Source organism: Schistocerca serialis, chromosome 1 (genome assembly GCF_023864345.2).
Source record: "Schistocerca serialis cubense isolate TAMUIC-IGC-003099 chromosome 1, iqSchSeri2.2, whole genome shotgun sequence".
Taxonomy (NCBI): Eukaryota; Metazoa; Arthropoda; class Insecta; order Orthoptera; family Acrididae; genus Schistocerca; species Schistocerca serialis.
In genome coordinates, this window is record NC_064638.1 from 1,152,990,360 (window position 1) to 1,153,016,665 (window position 26,306).

Genomic DNA, 26,306 nt, shown 5'->3' on the forward strand with positions numbered 1-26,306 from the left:
TAATTGTTGAAGTAAGGTTTCATTTCAATTAAAACGCTTCTCAAAAATTTTTAATGTGAAACTAATGTTTATCATTTTGACTGTTTATTTACCGTTTCTGTTTCGTTTACAAAAAAATGGCTCTGAGCACTACGGGACTTAACTTCTGAGGTCATCAGTCCCCTAGAACTTAGAACAACTTAAACCTAACTAACCTAAGGGCATCACACACATCCATGCCCGAGGCAGGATTCGAACCTGTGACCGTAGCAGTCGCGTTGGTCCAGACTGTAGCGCCTAGAACCGCTCGGCCATCCCGGCCGGCTGTTTCGTTTACACTTTCTCTTCGTTGCGATAATGTATCTGAGCATAAAACAATGACACACAGACAATAAATGTATTATGTAAACTGAAGGAGGAAGGGGGAGAAAGGAAAAGGAAGGAACTAATGATATCGGCTGCATCGATACTTTATGCGGAATCAGCGGCGACGTGTCAAAATGTGTGCCGCACCAGGAGTCGAAACCGGGTTTCCCTGCTTACTAGGCAGTTGTGTTAACCATTGTACCACGCGGACACAGTATTTATCGCAAATGTGCGGTCTATATCGGCACTCTCCACGGCTGAACAACACTCCCATTTAGTTCCACCAATCCGTAGTCCCCCAAGCTCGCTAATTTTAGATTTCCGCTGGGGTTGCACATGCTCTGAAGGTTGTACATTCATTGCCCATCGAGGCCAATCAATTATATGAATGCGTGGTGTTTGTTCTTTCGGACATGTCCGAGAAAATAGACACCACTCATTCATATAATAAATATAATAAATATAATAAACAACAAAAAATTGTCCAGCTTTGCTTTTGGTGATTCCTGTCCGTGTCTGGTGATCCCTCTTCGCGAAGCAAACGATACAAACTAAAACTCACGACGGATAATGGCTTACGAGAATTGTTTTTGTCCATCAAGTATAGCTAGCTACACTTACCATTTTTTGTTGTGAATAGAAAAATTCAGTATATTTACTAAAGAACTTACAATCGTAAACCCATCATTTCTAGATGCTGTTGCCGATTACTCACGAAATTCTTATAGACCTTACAACTATCTGACACAGTAGTATTACTGACAATAATCGACGAAAATTACAGCATAAGACTTTAGTGAATCACCTCTTTTTCTCGGCATAAAAATAGCCCACTGAGTGGAAGGTATATAAAAAGTCAACCGCTAATCATCTTGTACAGGGCAGCTGTTAATCCAGCGGCCGAAACGAAGAATCCATGCTGTCGATCCAGAGTACTGAATTAGTTTCGACTAAAACACATTTTTAATTTTTGCCAGCGAATGTTCATTAGAGACAGGGGTGTCGTCAGGAGTGTCCTAGGGAAGTGTGATAGCTATATATGACGGTAGTATCTGTTCCCGAAAGAACAGTTACCGTGGATGACCATGCAGCTTTGCTAGAAATGAAATGATAATTAAATGGACACCCTAGCTGCAAACAGGCGTTGATGTACTTCATTGGGGACATGTTGAAAATGTGTGCCCCGACCGGGACTCGAACCCGGGATCTCCTGCTTACATGGCAGACGCTCTACCCATGTGAGCCACCGCGGGCACAGAGGATAGTGCGTCTGCAGGGACTTATCCCTTGCACGTTCCCCGTGAGATCCACATTCCCAACATGTCCACACCATTACATTCATAGTGCGCCTAATAGATGTTTGCCCATCATACTCATTACTCGTGGCAGATTAATCTACCAAGTCCCGTACGAGTTCGGGCATAGCGTGTGCGTTCTCACAAGAAGGTCAATGGCCGGGAAGCCACATTTTAACTATATATGACGGTAGTATCTGTTCCCGAAAGAACAGTTACCGTGGATGACCATGCAGCTTTGCTAGAAATGAAATGATAATTAAATGGACACCCTAGCTGCAAACAGGCGTTGATGTACTTCATTGGGGCCATGAAAGCAGGAGATCCCGGGTTCGAGTCCCGGTCGGGGCACACATTTTCAACATGTCCCCAATGAAGTACATCAACGCGTGTTTGCAGCTAGGGTGTCCATTTAATTATCATTTCAAGTGTGATAGCATCGCTGTTATTTTCTGTATACATAAATGATTTGGCGGACAGGATAAGCAGCAGTCTGCCACTGTTTCCCGATAATGTTGCGGTGTGTGGGAAGGTGTTGTCGCTGAGCGACTGTAGGAGGAGACAAGAGGACTTAGACAAAATGTTAAGTTGGTGTTGTGATGAACGGCAGCTACCTCTAAATGTAGAAAAATTTAAGTTACGAAAAACAAACTCATAATGCTCGAATACAGTGTTAATAGTGTGATACTTGACACAGTCAAGTCGACTACATATCTAGGCTTGACGTTGCAAAGCAGTATGAACTGGAATGATCATGTAAGGAATGAAGTACGGATATCGAATTGTTGTCTTCGGTTTATTTGGAAAATTTTAACAAAGTGTGGTTCATCTGAAAAGGAGGCAGTTTACAGGACACTGATGCGACCCATTGTTGAGTACCGTTCGAGTGTCTGGGATCCCTACCAGGTCGGACTGAAGGAAGTCATCGAAGCAATTCAGAGGCGGGCTGCTAGATTTGTCAGTGGAATTTTCGATCAGCACTTAAGTGTTACGGAGATTCTTCAGGAACTCAAATGGGAATCCCTAGAGGGAAGGCGATGTTCTTTTCGAGGCGCACTATTGAGGAAATTTAGAGAACCTCCATTTGAGACTGACTGCAGAACGATTCTACTGCAGCCAACATACATGTCGCGTAAGGGCCACGAAGATAAAATGTGAGAGGCATGTTCTTCCCTCGCTCTATTTACGAGTGGAACGGTAAGGGAAATAGCAAGTAGTTGTACAAGGTATTCTCTGCCATACACCATATGGTGGCTTTCGGAGTATGTTTGTAGATGTGGATGTAGGTTTCTTGTGTTGACTTCCAATCGGATACCTGTCAAAACAATCATTTCTTCACAAACAGAACATTCACAAACAATAATCTTCATCCGCAATTTATTTCCGACAACTACAACTTGTGTTTGAACAGTCTCAGTTAGATATCTCTGACACCTTCAACCGCAGAAAACCAATTTCCTGTAGAACAAATACTTGAATTTCAAGTATGCTAATTTGACATGATCCCGAGTTCACAGAAAAATTACATCAAAGATACATATTTGAAAATTTAGATCGAAATTAACGTTCTCTGTGTATTACAAAGCTGCCCACGAAATTTATATTTATGCAATAATTATTTTCACTTTTCGTAAGTATGATTTTATTTATTTTTAATTAAACTCAACGAAGACCTAAATGGTGTCGCAATGACTAGCTTTCTGGAGTGCACATATTCTTGCGTAGAACTCTTCCGAAATGTTCTCATAATTATCAAAAAACATGAATAGTAATAAAGGATGAGTGCAATGATAAACCAAGCTCCCCTGCAAAAACCGCGAACTGTGCGAAACGACAAAAAGTGGTATCGGATGATTCATATGTGCAGACACCGGCATCGATCGATTCAGTTTGGAAAAAGAATATCAACCTAGGATTGTTGCAGTCTCCAGGTTTCTTTGTACACTAGTTTAAGACCCACTTCCCTAATAATTCCTATTCTCACTCGTTATGATTTACCACATATTCAGTAAATATTGTAATTATGACCCCAATGGAAATAAAATGGAGTGTGGGCGGGAGATTTGGTTAGGAAAGGTGGATGGGAGCTGCCCAAAAACCTATTTTCTGGATTCCGAGAGATAAGGAGAGTTCGAGTCGATGACGTGTTAGTAGGTAATTGACATTAGAAAGTGTAGAAAGCAGTTGACACTTACAAGCAAGCGATTCATCACATTCAGAAAAAAATACAGGGTTCGAAGAAGTCCTTCTGAATACTTTAATTCGTTATCAACATTCACATTGTTGTATCCTTAATATACTCAAAGACAAAAAATATACGACGCATCACGAAGGAGTTATACAAATTGGTTACAAGCTGACGTGTTGACAGATAATGAAAAATTGTAAATTTTGGCAGCTGATGGATGAAAGAGTGATGCTGCAGCGCAATTTCACCGCGAATGGCAAGTACTGTAAACAGGGAACATGTCGCAAAGGGCATAAAGTCTTTGCGAATTTCATGCTGTGTACTATGTTGAACAGGACTATGTCTCTGCGGGCTGTCAAACAGTAAAATGTGATGAGTGGTGTGGCCCACAACTACGCACCCTCAGACTCAGAGTTGCAATATTAAGAGTTTTGGTTGGTTTCTTTTCTAGGGACTGGGATACGTAGTTGCCGCATTACAGGCCAAATACTACTGAGTCTACAGTATACGATAAAAATACACACATGAATCGAATGGTCGAAGGTTTCTATCACTAGGCGATTGCGAATTATGAATGTAACATATAAATTTATAAATGAAAGATTGCAGTTAAATAAAAACTGCGGGTACTATCTTAATGACTTTAAATGATGAGTACGACAGTAGAAGTACTTTTGAGAATGCGGTATATTTCTGCATAATACTTATTGGTGTCGATGGGCCAGCAATTAAATAAAATATAAGTTGAATAACAGGGAAACAATAGATTCCTACTTCGCGGAATTAGTTATGAACAACAACACAGCTTGGGATATATTCACTTCTAAACGCATACTACGTCTTCACTGCAGAAGCCACGGAAATCTCACAAGTGCACAAGTCGGCAATACGAAATATTTCTATCTCCCGTGACCACGCACAAACTGCTCAGCACTCTCCAAGTATTTCCTGTGACCGTCCGTCGCGCCTTCCCGTCCAGCACTCCCATTGACTTCGGTAGTCGCCTATCGTAATAACGAGCACTGTGATTGACTAGAGCGCTCCGGCCATGTCTTCAAGCCAACGCACATATTTAAGCACATACGAAATACTGGATTTACATTTAAATATTTGAAATTAAACAAATATTCCTGCAGGTGGACCATAAACACGCTCTAACACACATTATTAAATACATAAACAAATTAGATAAACGTATATAAAAGGAAAAGCAATAAAAGATAGGCCAGTAGCCTAATGTCTCTGCTCTTTCTAAAACACAGTAAATATTTAACCAATTTCTTCATGAATAGTATATATCGGACACAAACAAAGACATATATTTATAAGCACGCTGCTACCGTTTTTTCGTATAACTGTGGAATACTTATGGCCTGACGCGATCGATAGTAATCGGCCAATAACTCATGTACTATTTAAGTTACATGCCTGTAGTTCGTATCAATTTAGGTTTACACTAATAGCTTGCTAAAGACACGTAGATCGACGAAATCGGATGGACCTTTTAGATTTTGGCATTTCGTTGCTGGGTGTTACTTGTATAATTTATCGTCAGATACTAAACTATAATAAATATATTGAAAATCTGATTACATCATCAGAATCGTCGTGCAAATAATGGTAATGTACATGTTTCTTTTTGAGGTATCATGATTCATCTGGCTACTATTAATTTCTATACCAACTGTGAAATGTCTGCCATCAAGGTTTCACAAAGTCCGCCATCTTTGGCCCTCCCGGCGCACAGCGCCACCAAGAAATACCCAACCACGTGCTCAATGGACCACGCGCTGGGGCTACCCCTGTCGTCCGGCTAACGTTCGCCACCATGTGTTTGCTGCCGGGCCCCGGCTGGCCGAGCGGCCACTGCTTCCTCCGAACTTACAATATTTTCGGGGCGCGACGATTCGCCCGTTACCTCACACGGATGGTAGTGTGACGCTGCAGCCCAATTTCGCCGCGAATGGCAAGTAATGTAAACAGAGAACATGTCGCAAAGGGCATAAAGTCCTTGCGAATTTCATTCCGTGTACTATGTTAAACAGGACTATGCCTCGCAGACAGGCTCGTAAAAAAATATACGCTTTGTCAGCATTTGAGAGAGGACGTGTAGTTGGGCTCAAAGAAGACGGCTGGTGTAATCGGCGAATCGCTTGACATTTAAATAGGAGCGATGCCACTCTTCGACGATGTTAGCAGGAATGGGTGAACCATGTTCGAACACAGTGTCAAGAAGGAAACGGTCGACCTGGAGAGACAGCTGGTGCTTTAGTGATCACGAGTACTATTAATAGGCGGCCCACATAAAGGGAGCTGGGCTGACAGCGCACCTTACGCTCACTACAATTGGCCTCTGTACACCAACAAGCGATGGTGTCGGCCGTGTTTGGTCTGGAATCTCATTGACAGGAGTAGAATTGCCTCCATCGAGAGTCCCGCTTTGAACTCAACCACGATGATCAGCGAAGACGCTTATGGAGATGCCCCAGACAGCAGTGGGATACCAAACTGACTGCCGCCCGCCATACTGCCAACCAGAAATGATGGTCTGGGACGCTATGTCTTTTCATAGTAGAACTCTTCTGGTTGTCGTCCGCGGTACCCTTACAGCACAGCGGTACGTCGACATTCTATGCCCCATTTTGTTGTCCATCGTAAGTCATCCTCGGCTTACATTTGAGCAACATAATGCCCGCCCGTACGGGGCGAGAGTTTCTATTGTTTGTCTTTGTGCTTGTCAAGCCCAACCTTGGCCAGCAAGGTCGCGGAAACTCTTCCCAATCGAGAACATTCAGAATAGTATGCGCCCTCCAATCAGCTCAGGATTTTGACTATCTAACACTGCAATCCGACAGAATTTGGCACGATATCCCCAGGACAGCCAGCAACTGTGTCAATCAATCCCAGAGTCGAATAGCTGCTTGCATAAGGGCAAAGGGTGGACCAACGCGTTATTGACGTGCTCAGTCTAAGAATTTCTTTCTCTCGAATAAATCATCCAATTTTTCTGAAATTGTACTAATTGGTTTGGTTGTACACGTATGTCACATCTACCGATTTCCGTCTCTTTCGGGTAATTCCCTCGTGTAGCGTCTTTTTATTTCTTCAGAGTAACACTGAAAGTGGTATATAAGTTCTGCTCTTTGGGCAGCAAAATAGCTGACGAAGGCTGAAGTAGAGAGGATATAAAATACTGACTGGCTATGGTACGAAAACAATTTCTGAAAAAGAGGAATTCGTTAAAATCTCATATAAATTTTAGTGTTACGAAGTACCTTCTGGAGGTATTTGTATGAAATGTCGGCTCGCATAGAAGAAACTAAAATCTTTTGGAGATTGGTTCCTGATAAGAATACTGATGGTAAGGTTGAATAACCAATTACCAGGTACTCAATTGAATCGAGGTAAAAAGAAATTTATGACACAACTTGATTAAAAGAGTCGATTGGTTGATAGGACGCATCTTGAAACATCAAGTAATCGTGAATTTGGTAATGGAGGTAAGTGTGAGAGGGTGATGGCGGGAGAAAAGGATAAAAATTTCAAGGAGAGGGGTGATCGAGGTATAAAAACAGTAAATAGGACAAGTGGACATAGATTCCAGTAGTTATGCAGATATGAAGAGACTCTGTTGCGAAACAAGCTGTATATTTAAGAGGTACAGAGGCGAGTGAATGTGCCAGGAGTTATACCCGTGCACTGCTACTAGCGCCACGTCATCATAACGCGCCTGTGCGTAGCATGCAAGTATTGCGCCTTAATTTAAGAATGAAATTAAATATTGAAAGAAGCGTTTCCAAACTTTGTCGACATATGATTCGGTATATTAATGTTTAAACTGTCAAATCTCAGAATGTTCAGATGAGTATCTTTCCCCCAAATAAATAGTTTTGAAGAAAAAAATAAGTGGTGCTAAATACAAAGCTAGGAAGCCAAAAATTGGTCAGAATGTGCAAATGTATGTCAAAATCAACTGTTACAAGTTTCAACTTGATCAGAACAATATATTGGTCAAAATCGGCCTTTTTACGAATAATTGAAGGCACTAAGTATTAGACTTAAAAATACGAAAAATCGTTTGAAGCTTCAGTTCTCTTAAAAGCATTAACATTAAGCTACCTCTAATAATTTTCGAGTAATTTACTGAAAACTAAATTTGGAACAAAAACGTCTTTATTTCTAATAGATTAAATATCATATATATGAATGATAGTTTTGACTACAGCACCTTACGAAACTCATTAAATAATAAAGCTACAACAAATTTCAAGACCTTAACGTAAATAACAATCAATGTAAGGTCTCTTAAAGTTGTATTCCGTGGTCATGTTCTACCGTCGGTTCCGTTCTAAAAATTATAGCCGTCAAAGTTTAAATACAATCGAGCTGAAACTTGTTCTGTAGTTAAAGCTTACGCTACTCCATTCATATAGAAATTACGGAGATTGTAAATTAATGCACAACAGTGTTATAAAATAGCGGCCATTTAGATGCTACTACTTGGACGCAGAGCCGATGACGGCAGGTGTTTCCTTCGGCCGTCCGCTGCGCCCGTATACAGGGTGTTACAAAAAAGTACTGCCAAACATTCAGGAAACATACCTCACACACAAACAAAGAAAAGATGTTATGTGGACATGTGTCCGGAAACGCTTAATTTCGATGTTAGAGCTCATTTTAGTTTCGTCAGTATGTACTGTACTTCCTCGATTCACCGCCAGTTGGCCCAATTGAAGGAAGGTAATGTTGACTTCGGTGCTTGTGTTGACATGCGACTCACTGCTCTACAGTACTAGCATCAAGCACATCAGTATGTAGCATCAACAGGCTAGTGTTCATCACGAACGTGGTTTTGCAGTCAGTGCAATGTTTACAAATGCGGAGTTGGCAGATGCCCATTTGATGTATGGATTAGCACGGGGCAATAGCCGTGGCGCGGTACGTTTGTATCGAGGCAGATTTCCAGAACGAAGCTGTCCCGACAGGAAGACGTTCGAAGCAATTGATCGGCGTCTTAGGGAGCACGGAACATTCCAGCCTATGACTCGCGACTGGGGAAGACCTAGAACGACGAAGTCACCTGCAATGGACGAGGCCATTCTTTGTGCGGTTGACATAACCCTAATGTCAGCGTCAGAGAAGTTGCTGCTGTACAAGGTAACGCTGACCACGTCACTGTATGGAGAGTGCTACGGGAGAACCAGTTGTTTCCGTACCATGTACAGCGTGTGCAGGCACTATCAGCAGCTGATTAGCCTCCACGGGTACACTTCTGCGAATGGTTCATCCAACAATGTGTCAATCCTCATTTCAGTGCAAATGTTCTCTTTACTGATGAGGCTTCATTCCAACGTGATCAAATTACAAAATTTCACAATCAACATGTGTGGGCTGACGAGAATCCGCACGCAATTGTGCAATCACGTCATCAACACAGATTTTCTGTGAACGTTTGGGCAGTCATTGTTAGTGATGTCTTGATTGGGCCCCATGTTCTTCCACCTACGCTCAATGGGGCACGTTATCATGATTTCATACGGGATACTCTACCTGTGCTGCTAGAACATGTGCCTTTACAATTACGACACAACATATGGTTCATGCACGATGGAGCTCCTGCACATCTCAGTCGAAGTGTTCGTACGCTTCCCAACAACAGATTCGGTGACCGATGGATTGGTAGAGGCGGACCAATTCCATGACCTCCACGTTCTCCTGACCTCAACCCTCTTCACTTTCATGTATGGGGGCATTTGAAAGCTCTTGTCTACGCAACCCCGGTACCAAATGTAGAGACTCTTCGTGCTCATATTGTGGACGGCTGTGATACAATACGCCATTCTCCAGGGCTGCATCAGCGCATCAGGGATTCCATGCGACGGAGGGTGGATGCATGTATCCTCGCTAACGGAGGACATTTTGAACATTTCCTGTAACAAAGTGTTTGAAGTCACGCTGGTACGTTCTGTTGCTGTGTGTTTCCATTCCATGATTAATGTGATTTGAAGAGAAGTAATAAAATGAGCTCTAACATGGAAAGTAAGCGTTTCCGAACACATGTCCACATAACATATTTTCTTTCTTTGTGTGTGAGGAATGTTTCCTGAAAGTTTGGCCGTACCTTTTGTAACACCCTGTATAAATACGGTCTGAAAGGCAGAGAGTGACACTTTACTTCGCACTCAGCTATCAATTAGTCCGCGTCAGTCAAACACCGGCTTACGCGCTGTCTTGGGTGACGTCACAGTCAGGTTGCAACTAAAAGCGTGTTCGATAAGAATAGAAAGTGAACTCGCGAGGACTATACACAGTCCTGGATCGTTTAGATTTAACCACGAGACAGTTCTCTAGGATGGACTTCGGCTGTGCGTGTGAGATATGACTTTTGAGGTTTTTATTTATAGAGGCTCTAATATGTATACCACAGAGGTCGGTAACGACCCTGCCTAGAATCATAATAACTGTTAGCGCACCTTATACCATCAGGCATAAAGACATATTCTCGGTATGCTTCTCTAAATTGTGTTAATAATTGCTCCAAATACCACAACTCCTCTAATAAAATAATATTTGCAAATGGATTTATTTTCTTGCCATAAAATGTCCTTGCAAGTTTGTCAATTCGAGCGTCGGAATCAGAAACCAGGAAAGCAAGCCGGAGACTATCAGGATAATGTCGGATTTGTTCCCAGTTTTCGTAAAAAAATAATGACGCCGACCTCAGCTGAAACAATTTTATTTAAAATGTTATATTGCCTTTCCTCTTACAAAAGGTTAGTGTTACAATATTCTTCACCATCATAGACACATATTTAACTTCAGACTGAACATTATCAATAGCTTTAGGTTCACTACCACTTACAAGAACACCTATATAAAATGGATTATTCAGAAAAAAAAGTATTTCTGGACCGCACTCTTTTTCAATACTTGTCCAATCACTAACTTCACTAACAGGCACAAATTTTTCTGGCCGACTATAGGCCACAAAACAATATGTATTTTTACAAGTATACTTCCTCCAAGGAAGACCTGTTGAATCAAATCCTTGAATACTAAATTTACCAAGCTTATTACTAACACAGAGCTTAACTTTCTTCGTATTACCTTGTCTTCAAAAAATTTCTTATTAGCACTACTATCCAATGTTAGTGTCTCTACCCTAATATTTATACGATAGATATATGTCTTCACCTTGTTAATTATTACAGTCTGATATTTATTAGCAAAAATATTAATTTCGTCCTTAATATTATAATGTCTAAAAGAAAGAAATTGCACGGCATGTGTATCGAATTTCCCTTCCACACGATCTGTTTTACCACCATAGTTAAATTCGACGTTAATAGTTTCCACAAATTGCGTTCGCCAACGACACAATTCGCACCGAGCCATCTCTGTCCGCGTCAGTCAAAAGCCCGCTTACGCGATACCTCGGATGACGTCACAGCCATGCTGCTGCTAAATGTATGTTTTTGGCACAAATAGGAAGTGAACTCGCGAGGACTGTACACCGTCCTGGATCGCTTATATTTCACTGAAGTAACTGTTTGTGTGCCGCCCGTAATGTTAACAAAACCGCGTGGCAAGTGGTGATAAGTTTTTTCCACATTTCTGCCGAAAGACCATTTAATGGGAACTTACCGTATAGGTCGCCTCTGAACTGCTCATAGTGCTGTTTAGGATAGAGACATCGAATTTTTTATTAGTATTATCGTCAGGAATATTACTATGTTGTGCGTGTGAAAGTTGATCAGATATATCTATCAATTAGAACGCAAAATTTTCATTTATAATCATAGTTCCCGACCCGCTGATTAAACAGAGAATACAAATATATCTTTCAGTGGGCTGGACAAGAAGGTGGACTTGCAGACTGGAAACAATGGTCAGTATGTTCTCCATCGCTTTCTGGCTGACCACAGATATAATTTTCAGGTTCTCATAAAGGACCATGCCGCCGCCCTACATGCGATGTATCGGCCGGGAAACAGAACAGTGATAGTGATCGGTTAAAACCAACGAACTCACTAGGCACTAACAGCATTCCGAAGTGAAACAGGCAGAAATCAGTGCGAGAACAGTGCTAAGATTTACTTGCGAGTGGGGAAACTAAGCTGTGAATGTTAGCCAGCGATGGAAGGAGGGAAGAAGACGACACTAGATTGCGGCTGTCACTGGCGCTGAGGTTAGAAGAAACAATACGTGGACCTGCGAGCCACCTGCAAGCGACTGCGCGCGCTCACCGTGCCCGGCCCCTCCTGGAGCCACTGGAGTAGGCGATACCCGCCGCCACCCTCACCGCCACAGCTGCCGCCGCTGCCTGCATTACGTCGCAACACGTCGCATCACGTTTGCTGGTACATCGCGCCAGCATCGTTCGTCGAGATCAAGCAGTTAAGTCAAGAATATTTAAAGTATTTGTTAGTTGCTGCTAATAGGCTATTAAAAATGGAAAATATTGACAAGGATAATGTGAAAACTAAGACGGGACCAGTCTCTGACGATGACTCCTCAGAATCAGTAACTGAATTTAATGAAGATGGTTCCGTCGAAGTAATAAATCCAAAATCGGAGTGTGATTTGTCAAACTGAATTTCAGCATCACTGCAAAGTTAGAGCCATTTTCTGATGACGAGGTAATTGAAGTTGAGCGCTAGAAGGAAAAAATAGAATTACTAAGAGTTACCACACAATGAAACTGAGTTAAATATGTCTGAAATTCATCCACGTCAGGGAATGCTAGAAACTTCTTTAAAACCGGTGGAAATGCCAACTGGCAATGTAGAGGCACCAAATTGGATGTAATTACTGTTGAATCGCATCATAAAGAACTGAACATTAAGATTGAATCGAGTAGTAAAGAACTAAAGGACAGTAATACAGAACTGAACAATAAGATGAAATCAAATAGTAAACAGTTACATTCACTTTAGTTGTAAAGAACTGAGCAATAAAATGGAATCAACAGCAAACACTTAAGTCATATTGAGTGTAGTAATAAAGCATTAAAGGATGAAATTGCCTCCAAACTGAATAGTTCAAATTATAAAATTGAAGCTATCCACCATGATCTGCAAGTCAAAGTAGGGAAACAGCTAAATTAATTGCATAGTACTTTCAAAACTGAAATTATCGATGTTCGCAAAGATTTCAAAAAAGCAGATGAACTTGTGGAAGGGAGGTTGTCAGAAAAAGGCAACGAATCCAAACTTTGCTCTGATCGATTTGAATAAGTATCTGTTAGAGTAAATGCTTGTCAAAAAGATATTAATAAAGTAAAATCTGACTGTGTGAAATTATGTGAGGATGTGGACAAAAGAAGTTCTGACAGAGTAGAGACAGTAGAACTACAAGCAGAAGAACTAAATACTCTTATTACTAGCATAGGAAATAGGGTAACCCCTTGTAGTTCTAGTAATACTGTTGTACAGCATGTGGCTTCAGTTGACGCCGCTTTCATCGGATGTCGTCAATTTTTACGTTTTGATCCAGACAAACAAATTCACCCATTAGAATTCTGGAATGATTTTGAGCATGTTTTGCCTAACGCATGGTCAGAGCGACAGAAAATCTGTTTCATAAGAAGTCATTTGTCGGGAGATGCTTTGCGATGGTCAGCTGACGTAATGGTGAGATGTAAAACTCTTTCTGAATTTAAAACTGCGTTTCTTAACGAATACTGGTCACACAGAAAACAAAACGATTTCTTGAGAGACGTTTGGAGTGGTAAAAAGTTTGCTCCAGGACGTGGGTCAGTAAAAGATTCTCTAAAAAGAGGGTTTTACGGTTGTCGCACCTGAGAGAAAAGATGAGAGCGGAAATGATTATCATGTGACTTGAAGATAAGCTACCTTGGTACTGGCAGAAAAAAATCATTTCCGTACCTACAGATAATATGGATAGGTTCATTGAATATTTGGAGCGAAGAGAAAGAGTAGCTGCTGCAGAGGAGCATATGCTAAATATTAACAGGTCTTCTGACAATCACGTAAACAACAGAAATTATGACAGTGGGAACGTGAATGTTAGAAGTAGGGAGATCTGGAATACAAGGTCTAATTATCTTAGTCAAGGTCGTGGTAGAAGAAGAGGGGGTAGACAGCCACCTCGCTTTCGCAAAAATTATTATGACACTAGCAGAAATGTAAATAATGTGCCTTTGAGACAAGACGAAGAGCAGAATGCTACCCTATCTGATTCTGTATCAAATGAACACAATAGGCCGCGTGTGGGAAACTAAGTCTCGTCTGTGAGAAAACTGGCGCTAAAAAGGCGGAAACAGTAACACAGCCAGTAACAAAAAATACAGACCACAGTCAGTCATCACACGCAGACGGTTAACAGATAACAGAGATTTTATTTATTTATTTGTTGTTCCGTGGGACCAAATTAAGGAGAAGTTTCCATGGTCATGGAACGAGTCAATACATGAAATTATAACACGATAGTAGAAACAGATAAAATGAAATATAAGAAACATATTCAGGCGACAAGTCGTAAGTTTAAATAAAGAAAATCAACAACGTAACACTGGAATTTGCTTAATTTTTCAGCTCTTCCAAGAGCTCCTCGACAGAATAGAAGGAGTGAGCCATGAGGAAACTCTTCAGTTTAGACTTAAAACTGTTTGGGCTACTGCTAAGATTTTTGAGTTCTTGTGGTAGCTTATTGAAAATTGATGCAGCAGAATACTGCACTCCTTCTGCACAAGAGTCAAGGAAGTTCATTCCACATGCAGATTGGATTTCTGCCTAGTATTAACTGAGTGAAAGCTGCTAACTCTTGGGAATAGGCTAATGTTGCTAACAACAAACGACATTAAAGAAAATATATACTGTGAGGGCAATGTCAGAATTCCCAGACTATTGAATAGGGGTCGACAAGAGGTTCTCGAACTTACACCACATATAGCTCGAACAGCCCGCCTTTGAGCCAAAAATACCCTTTTTGAAACAACCCTTTTACCTCAAAAAATAATACCATACGACATAAACGTATGGAAATATCCGAAGTAGACTACTTTTCGCGTTGAACTGTCACTTATTTCAGATACTTTACTAATGGTAAATAAAGCAGCATTTAGTTTCTGAACAAAATCCCGAACATGGGCTTTCCACAACAGCTCCTATCCACCCGAACTTGAACTGTTCCGTCTCGCTTATAATATGCCCATTCTGCCTGATTAAAATATCGGTTCTTGTTGAATTGTGAGTTAGAAACTGTAAAAACTGAGTCTTACTGTGATTTAGCATCAAATTATTTTCCGCAAGCCACGAACTTATTTCATGAACTACATTATTTGATACTGTTTCAATATTACACACAAGATCCTTCACTACCAAGCTGGTGTCACCAGCAAACAGAAATATTTTTGGATCACCTATAATAATAGAAGGCATATCATTTATATAAATAAGAAACAGCAGTGGCCCTAGCACCGACCCTTGGGGAACGCTCCACTTAACAGTGCCCCACTGGGACTGAACATCGCTACCACCCTCAATATTGCGGAGAATTACCTTCTGCTTTCTGTTCTTAAAGTAATAGGCGAACCAATTGTAAGCTACTCCTCTTACTCCATAATGGTCCAACTTCTGCAGTAATATTTTGTGGTCAACACAGTCAAAAGCCTTCGTTAAATCAAAGAAAACACCTAGCGTTCGCAACCTTTTATTTAATCCGTCCAAAACCCCACAGAGAAAAGAGAATATAGCATTTTCAGTTGTTAAACCATTTCTAAAACCAAACTGTACTTTGACAGCAAATTATCTGAATTTAAATGCTCCAGTAACCTTGTATATGCAACCTTCTCGATAACTTTAGCAAACACCGATGGCATAGAAATAGGTCTGAAATTGTGGTGAAATAAGAACTGACAGTACCAGTGATGTGCTAAACCACTCTCATAATTCAGCTGACAGCGTTTTGGACACTATAGAAAAATGGGTCAAGGAAGGGAAAAAACACTGTAGGTAATAGGGAGGAAGAAGTTAACGGGTTTGAATCTGATAGAGACGAAGATGAGATAAACGCTTACATCTTCGACGATATTGGCAATCTGAAGGCTAAAGTTTCTGTAGAAGAGGTAGATACGGTTTTGCAAGGTCTCGAAGAGGAGGAATCCATGGATGAAGGAGGTAGCAATAATAATGAGGTAAAGGAACCTGTTAGCTGTATTTCCACAAACTGGAAAAACCGACGGCTATGTTATATTTTGGAAATTTGTGGTAAGTTCCTGTGGGACCAAACTGCTGAGGTCATCGGTCCCTAGGCTTACACACTACTTAATCTAAGTTAAACTAACTTATGCCAAGTACAACACACACACACCCATGCCCGAGGGAGGACTCTAACCTTCGAGGGGAGCAGCCGCGCAGACCGTGGAAAGACGCCTCACACAGCGCGGCAACTGTGTTATAGGTAGCAATGTTGCTCAGGGAAGCAGTTGCTCAGAGGTAGGGAATAGTTTAGCTGATGTGCAACAAACGAAAGTGGAGGAAGTAGTCAAGTGCTTTAATTTAAAATTGGTGGACAGGTTGGAAAAGGCAGCTGAGAATGTAGAGATTTATAACACCGGGAATCTAAGCATGAATGCATTTGCAACTGAACAAAACTACTTTAGCTCGAAACAGATTGAAAAAGATTTATTACAAGATGTTTATGAGGAACCTGATCAAACTAGAATTACTCACCTTATTATAAAAACTGACATCTCAGGAGTAATGGCGTACTGTCTTCTGGACATGGGTAGTGAAGCAAGTGCTGTGTCCCAAGCATTTTTTGATTCTGTTCCTAATAAGAGTGAACTGTCTGTTATGAAAGTAAGTGGTTTAAGAATAATAGGTGCTACTGGAAAAGTTTCTAGACCTGTACAGCACGAATCTTTGATACCAATTGGTATAGGAGAAGTAATAATAGATCATCCTTGTTTAATCGTGCTCGGTTTAAGTGTTGAGATATTAATAGGCAAATATTTCTTAACAAAATATCAGGGGAGGATTGATTTTGATCAGAACAACTTATCTGATTCTTAGGTAGCAAAAGAGCCTTTCATAGGAAGTTATGTCGGCAGTAATAATGAAGCCTGAGGACTGCTTATTAGGGTGATGAGGAATAAAGGATACCTGCAGGAAGCTACTGAATTCAGTAATAATGTGCAAGACTATAATGCAGAAGGGAGATGTATCCTAGAAGAGATAGAGGCAAAGGTATAGTCAACAAATCAAATTTCTGATAAACAAACAGCAGAATTAAGGGAAGTATTAACCACTCATCGCAATGTATTCTCGAATACACCTAGTGAAGTCAAAGCGTGTGAATGCCATTTGATTATAAAGCCTGGGCAGGTATTTTTCAAGAAACCCTACCAAATACATGTTTCAAGAAAGCAAGCGGCTAAGAAAGAAATTCAACGCATGTTGGAATGGGGTGTCATTGAGCAAGCAGATAGTGAATACAATAATCCACCGTTGTTGAGCCTAAAAGTGACGGCAGTGTTAGATTAGTTATGTATGCACGCTGGTTAAATGAAATTGTAATAACAGAGAATGACTGTCACCACAATATGGACGAGCTAATACAAAAGTTCGAAGGGATTACGTATATTACATCTATGGACGTAACTTGTCGATACTGGAAATTAGCCCCTGGCGTAAGAATCACGTAAATATACAGCCTTTTTGTATGAAGGAGTCTGCTACCAGTAAAAAGTAGTCCCATTTGGATTAAATATTTCTGTGTGTGCCTTTATAAGAGTACTGGCTCATGTATTGCGGCAGGAATTGTTGGATCAGGTAACTAACTAGTTTTTTTAGGGAGTCTACCACTCTTTGGCAGATACACAGTTTAGTGTACTGTGCGGTCCCTGCTGGATGAAACTTTATTTCCTTTTCAAGTTTCATTCCCTTCTTCTGTCCTTTTACAGTAAGTATGGAATAATGTCTTCATGTTGTAAATACGCTATTAGTTTTTAATGCCTTCCTAATGAATAAGAATGACTCCCGAAAATGACTATACATGAATGATGACTTAAAAAAGAGTGTGAGAGACAGTTTGCAGTAGTAAATTCTAAATGTTAAAATAACAATGAGTATCTTTTGAGCATCAATAATACAAAAATCATTGCTGAGGTAAATAAATGATAAATGAGATCCACCCAAAGGGGTTAGTAACTAAAAAAATACGGAACACTTTGCATTAAGAGAAGTTACTGAAGCTGTAAATTACTAAAATCTGGAACAATAAACTCTGCATAAATTAATAATTTTCAGTTGGTACTAAGTTTGTCTGAAGGTGAGAGAGTAAAAATGTGGTGCCTCCAGAAGCAGGTTAAAGCGTTTTGATATTAACTGTAGGAGATGTGTGGAAGTGGTGTGACAATCACACCAAAAGTATATGAAGTAATGAGGTCAGAAGGCCGAAAAAGAGAAAATGGAAAAAGAAGCGCCGAAACATACATATAAATGAAAATAGGAAGAAATGGGAGAAATTAACTCAGTGGGCTGGCGTATATGGTTAAACGGTGAAAAATTGATGAGTAATTCCCTCACGTCTCGTACAAAGGCTTGAGAAACGCGTAATCTTGCTTTAGACAGATGGTCAATTAACAGATAAATACTGACAACAAAATACAAATAAGTGAATGAATTAAGAAATGCAGATTGTAAAATATTGACATGTTATAATAAAATAGCTTTCTAACGATGTGTGTGACAAAACAAAGTAACTGCTGTCGAACAAATGACTTCTTTACGATACTAATCCATACAACTGACGCATATACAACGGTTACTCAGTTTTGTAAGTAACTCAATATCTAAAGTACTAAAATAAGTTGCTATCTGCCCCAAAATGTATAAAAGAAAAGAGAACTGCGAAGTCTTAATAAGGTAGGGAAATGTTACGATTTCATGATGTAGCGTATTGCCAACAATCATTTCGAAAAAGTTAATAACAAATTTCTAAAAAAAGAGAGAAAACCAATCCTTTCTGGTAACTTCTCAATTATTGCAACTATTGAAGGAAAGTAGAATATATTATGTGTTTTGTCCTCTGAACAGGAGATTGAGCTATGTTATCTGTTTCTCAGGGACATGGAGGCTTCATAAAAGACAGCCTACAAGCTGTAGTGGAGAAGGAAGCGAGGACGACACGATCTACAATGAATCCTCCCCTTTGCTTTTTGTAATAAAATACAGGGTGATTCAAAAAGAATACCACAACTTTAGGAATTTAAAACTCTGCAACGACAAAAGGCAGAGCTAAGCACTATCTGTCGGCGAATTAAGGGAGCTATAAAGTTTCATTTAGTTGTACATTTGTTCGCTTGAGGCGCTGTTGACTAGGCGTCAGCGTCACCTTTCTTCGAAGGCGCTACTGTAACTGGACTACAGTATCTGGAGATGATAGAGAATCGGCTGTTCCCTCAGCTCGAACAAGAAGCACAACAATTCATATTTCAGCAGGATGGAGCGCCACCACATTGGCACTTATCTGTCCGTAACTACCTGAAGGTCAACTACCCGAGGCGATGGATCGGCCGCCAGGCAGCCCGTGACAGAGCACTTCATCACTGGGCTCCAAGAAGCCCTGATCTTACCCCCTGTGATTTTTTCTTATGGGGGTATGTTAAGGATATGGTGTTTCGGCCACCTCTCCCAGGCACCATTGATGATTTGAAACGAGAAATAACTGTTACGCCTAATATGCTACAGAGAGTGTGGAACGAGTTGGAGTATCGGGTTGATATTGCTCGAGTGTCTGGAGGAGGCCATATTGAACATCTCTGAACTTGTTTTTGAGTGAAAAAAAACCTTTTTAAATACTCTCTGCAATGATGTATAGCAGAAGGTTATATTATGTTTCTTTCATTAAATACACATTTTAAAGTTGTGGTATTCTTTTTGAATCACCCTGTATAGTGGAGAAGTGACTTCCCACCCTCTATCTCTAATGAAGTGACGTACGGGCGCTCATAGCGGTGCCTAGGATTGTGATTAAATAAGTGAGTACTGAAAAGTGAAAATTTTGCGTGTTTGTCATTCAGGTCAAGATTGAAAAACTTACATCAAAAGTAATTTTGTAATAATCGAAAGTTTTATTTCATGTTTCTATGTAATTTTAGTACATGATTTGTAAAAGTCCGTTATGACATGTTTTTCTGAGTATGTATATACATGAGGCTATTTTGTGAGCGTAGTATTAAGGAATTCTGCTAAAATCACTTTCATTTAAAACAGGTCAGCTCTAGTAACATACCTTGTTTCTAATATTTAATTTTGTTCAATAATAAATTTTTTCACAAAAATAAATAGGGGGTGACGTAGCGAAACAAGCGCTGTGTCATTTAAGAGGTACAGAGGCGGAGGAGTGTGTCGGGACTTACCCCAGTTTCCTGCTACTATAATCCGTTCATCATAAGAATAAACCTGATGTAAACAAACACAAACGCGATGATTTGTCAGACGCCATAGCACATGTACACTGATGTTATTACGCTCTTGAAAGTAGGTCCTACTTATGTATTAGATATCTTATTACTAAGTTACGCAAGATGAAATTTTAACATATTCTGATGTATTAACAGCCACCAACATATTTCTTAATCACGCTTTAGCTACGTAGTTTTTATTTCAAAAATCGTGTACAGTCACAGCCTCTGCAGGGTTGTGCTCTGATTGTCCCACTGCTAATGCACAGTATGAAAATGGCTGACGCTGCTTTCTGTTCCGTAGTGAAACACGCGCGGAACACGCTTTAAAAGTGCCGAGAAATGGGCTGTTCTTAATACTTTTCATAAATTTACGGAGATAATCGACTCTGAAGTTTTAACAGTTGTATATATAATGCAGTCTGTAAACATACCCACATTGAACGTGTAGCGCAGTCCGTAGGATAATGGAGTAGTATTCACATGCGGTTATTCGTGCGCTGGTTCACATCTCCCCTTTATCATTTTTTTCTCGTTCGATTTGAAATACTTACATCTCGTACTTATAAAATCATCAATTTTTATGAATAATGCACGACTTCTTGTTTCTAATTACATATTGGACGCGCAATTCCTGTTTCCATTTCATATACAAATTCTTAATTATCGAAGTTTTATGAAAGACTATTCATAGAAGTAGTTTAAATTAATAAAACATAACAATTTAATTTTTAAGGCAAAATGAAAAACCAAATCCTCTTTATTTAGACTATATCCATCGTTTTATAACACAGAGGTAGATAAGTATCGTAGAAACATGAAAAAAATAATTTTCACAGCATCGTGCACATCTTACAAATGCTGCATTTTTACATTTGCTACAGTACCATTACAATATGAACCAAACATAACTGATCTGGAGCCAAGCTGCGGGATTTGGCCCGAGAAGTAACAAAACTGTTAAGCTGCCAGACGCACTGGAACTAACGCACGCATCTTTTTCACACGTCACTGCCGAACACTGGCGGCATATAGAACGGCTCGTCATAAAAGAAGAGAAAATGGTGCGCCTGGTTGGCTTTGTGGATTCTGTTGTCGATAGGCTCGTTATCAACCTAGCAGGTGACACTTCCAGAACTGAAATGTATTTCTCGGATTCGGGTAAGGAAGGAGCTAAGAGATTACCAGACGACTGACTGTAAGTAATACCTTCAGTGGCTTCAATATTTAACTATACGGTGAAATCCTTCAAAACTTTCTTACGTTAAACACAGCTAATGCAGAAAAATTACCCTGTGGTTAAGTCAGGAATGTTCATTATTCTTGCTTTTAATTACAACAGTACGTTAGCTAAAAACGATAACGTGTTGCGGTTTTCGTGTAGTCGTTTAAGGAGCGTATTGTGAGAGATTTGCAGTGTATTATTTCATTCTGATTAAAAAGTAAATGACATTCGATGCTGTCTGTATTGCTCCTCTGGTCGTGTCTTTTTACGTGTGAACTGCAGCTGGCCTCGTACCTGCAGGCTAGCTGTACCAGCTGACCGGCCAATGCTGTCCAAGTTAAATGCGCCGGTAAAGCTGTTGTCCCGTATTATCGCTAAGTCGATGTGCGCGTAACGCACAGCACATAACGTACCCTTATTATCGTACTTGACAGTACTCGAGACAGCTTGGCTGCAGTCCCACGTGAAATGTAAATCCAATGAGGTTCCAGAAAACGCGGAAGAATACATAGTGCGATGTTTAAAGCAGGTTTATTGATATGATGAACGGATTATAGCGCCACATCATAACGCGCCTGTGCGGAGCATACAAGTATTGCGCCATGACTTAAGAATGAAATTAAATATTAAAGAAGCTTTCCCAAACTTTGTCATCATATGATTCAGTATATTAATGTTTAAACTGTCAAATCTCAGAGTGATCAAATGAGTATCTTTCCCCAAATACATCGTTTTGAGAAAAAAATAATTGGCGTTAAATAAAAAGCATGAAAGCCAAAAATAGGTCACATTGTGCAAATTTATCCCAAAATCAACTGTTACAAGTTTCAACTTGATCAGAACAATATTTTGGTCAAAATCGGTCTATTCCTGAAAAACTGAAGGAGCTAAATATTAGACTTAAAAATACGAAAAATCGTTTGAAGCTTCCGTTTGATATAACAACATTAACTATGCGACTCCATTAAGCTACCTAAAAAATGTTTTCGAGTTATTTACTGAAAAATAATTTGGAACAAAATAGTTCTTATTTGTAATAGATTAAGACCATAATACGAATGATAGAAAGTTTTGATTACAGCACCTTATGAAACCCATTAAATAATAAAGCTGCAACTAACTTCAAGACCTTAATGTAATTAACAATCAATATAAGATCGCTTAGAGTTGTAGTTCTGTGGTAATGTTCTACTGTCGGTTCCGTCCCAAAAATTATAGCCGGCAAAGTTCAAATACTGTCGAGCTGAAACTTGTTCTGTAGTTAAAGCCAACGTTATTCCATTCATATAAAAATTACGAGGATTGTAAATTGATACACAACAGTGCTACAAAATGAGATGTGTCCGAGGAAGTGGCCATTTAGATGCTACTTCTTGGGCGCAGAGCGGATGACGGCAGGTGTTCCCTTCGGCCGTCCGCTGCGCCCATAAATACGGCCTGAAAGGCAGAGAGTGACACTTTACTTCGCACCCAGCTATTAATCGGTCCGCGTCAGTCAAACGCCGGTTTACGGGCTGCCTTGGGTGACGTCATAGGCTGCAACTAAAGGCGTGATCGATAAGAGTAGAAAGTGAACTCGCGAGGACTGGACACCGTCCTGGATCGTTTAGATTTTTGAAGACACAATTAGCACCGAGCTATCTCTGTCCGCGTCAGTCAAACGCCCGCTTACGCGCTGCCTCGGATGACGTCACAGCCATGTTGCTGCTAAACGCATGTTTTTGGCACAAGTAGGAAGTGAACTCGCGAGGACTGTACACCGTCCTGGGTCGCTTATATTTCACTGAAGTAACTGTTTGTGTGCCGCCCGTAACGGTAACAAAACCGCATGGCCAGTGGTGAGATTATTTTCCATTTTTGTAACGAGCAATTAAGTTAGGTTACTATAAAAACAGGGGACATACCGAAGAGGTCGCCTCTGAACTACTCATAGTGCTATTTATAGTACGCTACGGTCGCAGGTTAGAATCCTGCCTCAGGGATGGATGTGTGTGATGTCCTTAGGTTAGATGGTTCAAATAGCTCTGAGCACTATGGGACTTAACTTCTGAGGTCATCAGTCCCCTAGATCTTAGAACTACTTAAACCTAAGGACATCACACACATCCATGCCCGAGGCAGGATTCGAACCTGCGACAGTAGCGGTCGCGCAGTTCCAGACTGTAGCGCCTAGAACCGCTCGGTCACCCCGGCCGGTAGGTTAGTTAGGTTTAAGTAGTTCTGAGTTCTAGGGGACTGATGACCTCAGATGTTAAGTCTCATAGTGCTCAGAGCCAGCTGAACCATTTGTTTATAACAGAGACATTATATTATTATTATTATACAACACAAAGCCGTAGCTAACACAAAGCGCGTAAGTTGAGCTATGTTCCCGCATTCCCTTCCGATCACGGACTCTCCGAAATCCATCTTAACACTTTTCTCTCCATGATTGGTCATGTGGACTCTTTTGATAAAGCAATTGATTTTCAAACGTTTCTTGGCAGCTTCTTCGACTTGAAGGTAGCTGATTTTTTTTTTTTTTTTCCCCCTTGTAGAATACAAAGATCAAAATTTACGGGCTGTTCGCTCTTTGACTCATTCTGTTAGCTGCAGTTGCTATCAGGCCACATTTGCTGGCGATAGTGTTAGATTTCCTTAATTCGCTAGACGGAAATACGACTGGCTGAGGGGCAGGGTTAGAGACTGAAAGGCAACCAGAATTCGTTTCCTTCTGGCAGAGGGATGGGAGCGGCTTGTTCTCCAGCTGGCTGGCTGCCTCTTCTGCAGGCCGTCGGCAAAGTGAAGGGCGGCCAGTGGAGCCCCCACTCTGTCTGCCCAGCTATGTACGTCAATACGATTAACTGCAGGCTGTTTCACAAGGTTGTTCGTGAGCTGCCGTGGCGCGGCAAAAGAGTGTGAAAACTCAACCCGGAGGTGTTCATTCTTCGCTAAACGTGTTACAATTGCAAGGAACGCGGAATACTATAGTCTTTTCTCTATTCAGTAAATTACGTAGAAACAAATATCGTAACACTGAACAGAACTTATGTAAGCATTGCGAATACAGCATGTAATCCGAATGCATAAACGCCTACTATCTCCTAACTGCAGGGATATTTCGATAGGGCTTTAAATATTACACAGTGAAATTATTCCGAGGAATTTAAGCATTTTTCTTGCTAAAAAGAATAAATGTCAGTTGTGTCGGCACTGAGAAATAGCTGCTATTTTCGGTAACGATCCTCAAAAATCAACATCTCCACGTCTCAGATTTGTTCACATATAGCTCCAGTATTAGTATGTACTGCTAGAAGGCTATAAGCTATACAGCTGTTTCAAAGAAGGATCATACACTACTGGCCATTAAAAGTGCTACACCACGAAGGTGACGTGCTAGAGACGCGAATTTAACCGACAGGAAGAAGAAACTGTGATATGCAAATGATTAGCTTTTCAGAGCATTCACACAAGGTTGGCGCCGGTGGCGACACCTACAACGTGCTGACATGAGGAAAGTTTCCAACCGATTTCTTATACACAAACAGCAGTTGACCGGCGTTGCCTGGTGAAACGTTGTTGTGATGCCTCGAGTAAGGAGGAGAAATGCGTACCATCACTTTCCGACTTTGATAAAGGTCGGATTGTAGCCTATCGCGATTGCTGTTTATCGTATCGCGACATTGCTGCTCGCGTTGGTACAGATCCAATGACTGTTAGCAGAATATGGAATCGGTGGGTTCAGGAGGGTAATACGGAACGTCGTGTTGGATTCCAACTGGCTCGTATCACTAGCAGTCGAGATGACAGGCATCTTATTCGCATGGCTGTAATGGATCGTGCAGCCACGTCTCGATCCCTGAGTCAACAGATGGGGACGTTTGCGAGACAACAACCATCTGCACGAACAGTTCGACGACGTTTGCAGCAGCATGGACTATCAGCTCGGCGGCCATGGCTGAGGTTACCCTTGACGCTGCATCACAGACAGGAGCGCCTGCGATGGTGTACTCAACGACGAACCTGGGTGCACCAATGGCAAAACGTCATTTTTTCGGATGAATCCAGGTTCTGCTAACAGCATCATGATGGTCGCATCCGTGTTTGGCAACATCGCGGTGAACGCACATTGGAAGCGTGTATTCGTCATCGCCATATTGGCTGCCCTGGCCAGCACATTCTCTAGATCTCTCACCAACTGAAAACGACTGGTCAATGGTGCCCGAGTAACTGGCTCGTCACAATACGCCAGTCACTACTCTTGATGAACTGTGGTATCGTGTTGAAGCTGCATGGGCAGCTGTACCTGTACCCGCCATCCAAGCTCTGTTTGACTCAATGCCCAGGCGTATCAAGGCCGTTATTATGGCCAGAGGTGGTTGTTCTGGGTACTGATTTCTCAGGATCTATGCACCCAAATTGCGTGAAAATGTAATCACATGTCGGTTCTAGTATAATATATTTGTCCAATGAATACCCGTTTATCATCTGCATTTCTTCTTGGTGTAGTGTATATTCCTGCAGAAGGTAGTATTGGTGAAAATTAGAAGAAAAGTTCGGGTAACGATATATCCGGAAACCTATACCTGTGGAGAGATGAGCCAACCTGCGCTCTTAGTAGACGCTACAAGCAGTGATGCGTGTGGTTACCACCTCCTTCAGCCCTTCTTCGCAGTGAATCATGCGCTCTTGCAGATGCATCTGGTTGCATTCGGCTTGAGTCACATGCTCCTGCAACGTCTGCACATTGTCGACGAACTGTGTATCTAATCAGGAATATCTTCTTCGCCCTTTTGTTCTTTTACCCTCTATCTTCCCTTCTATTACGAACTATAGACACAT

General features: G+C 40.9%; 1 non-coding gene across 1 annotated transcript; it reads right to left on the minus strand.

Moving 5' to 3' along the window:
* Window positions 1-1,524: 1,524 nt before the first annotated feature.
* On the minus strand, window positions 1,525-1,599 carry Trnat-ugu (transfer RNA threonine (anticodon UGU)). Its single transcript has one exon. It is a non-coding gene; the product is annotated as a tRNA-Thr (tRNA).
* Window positions 1,600-26,306: the final 24,707 nt, after the last annotated feature.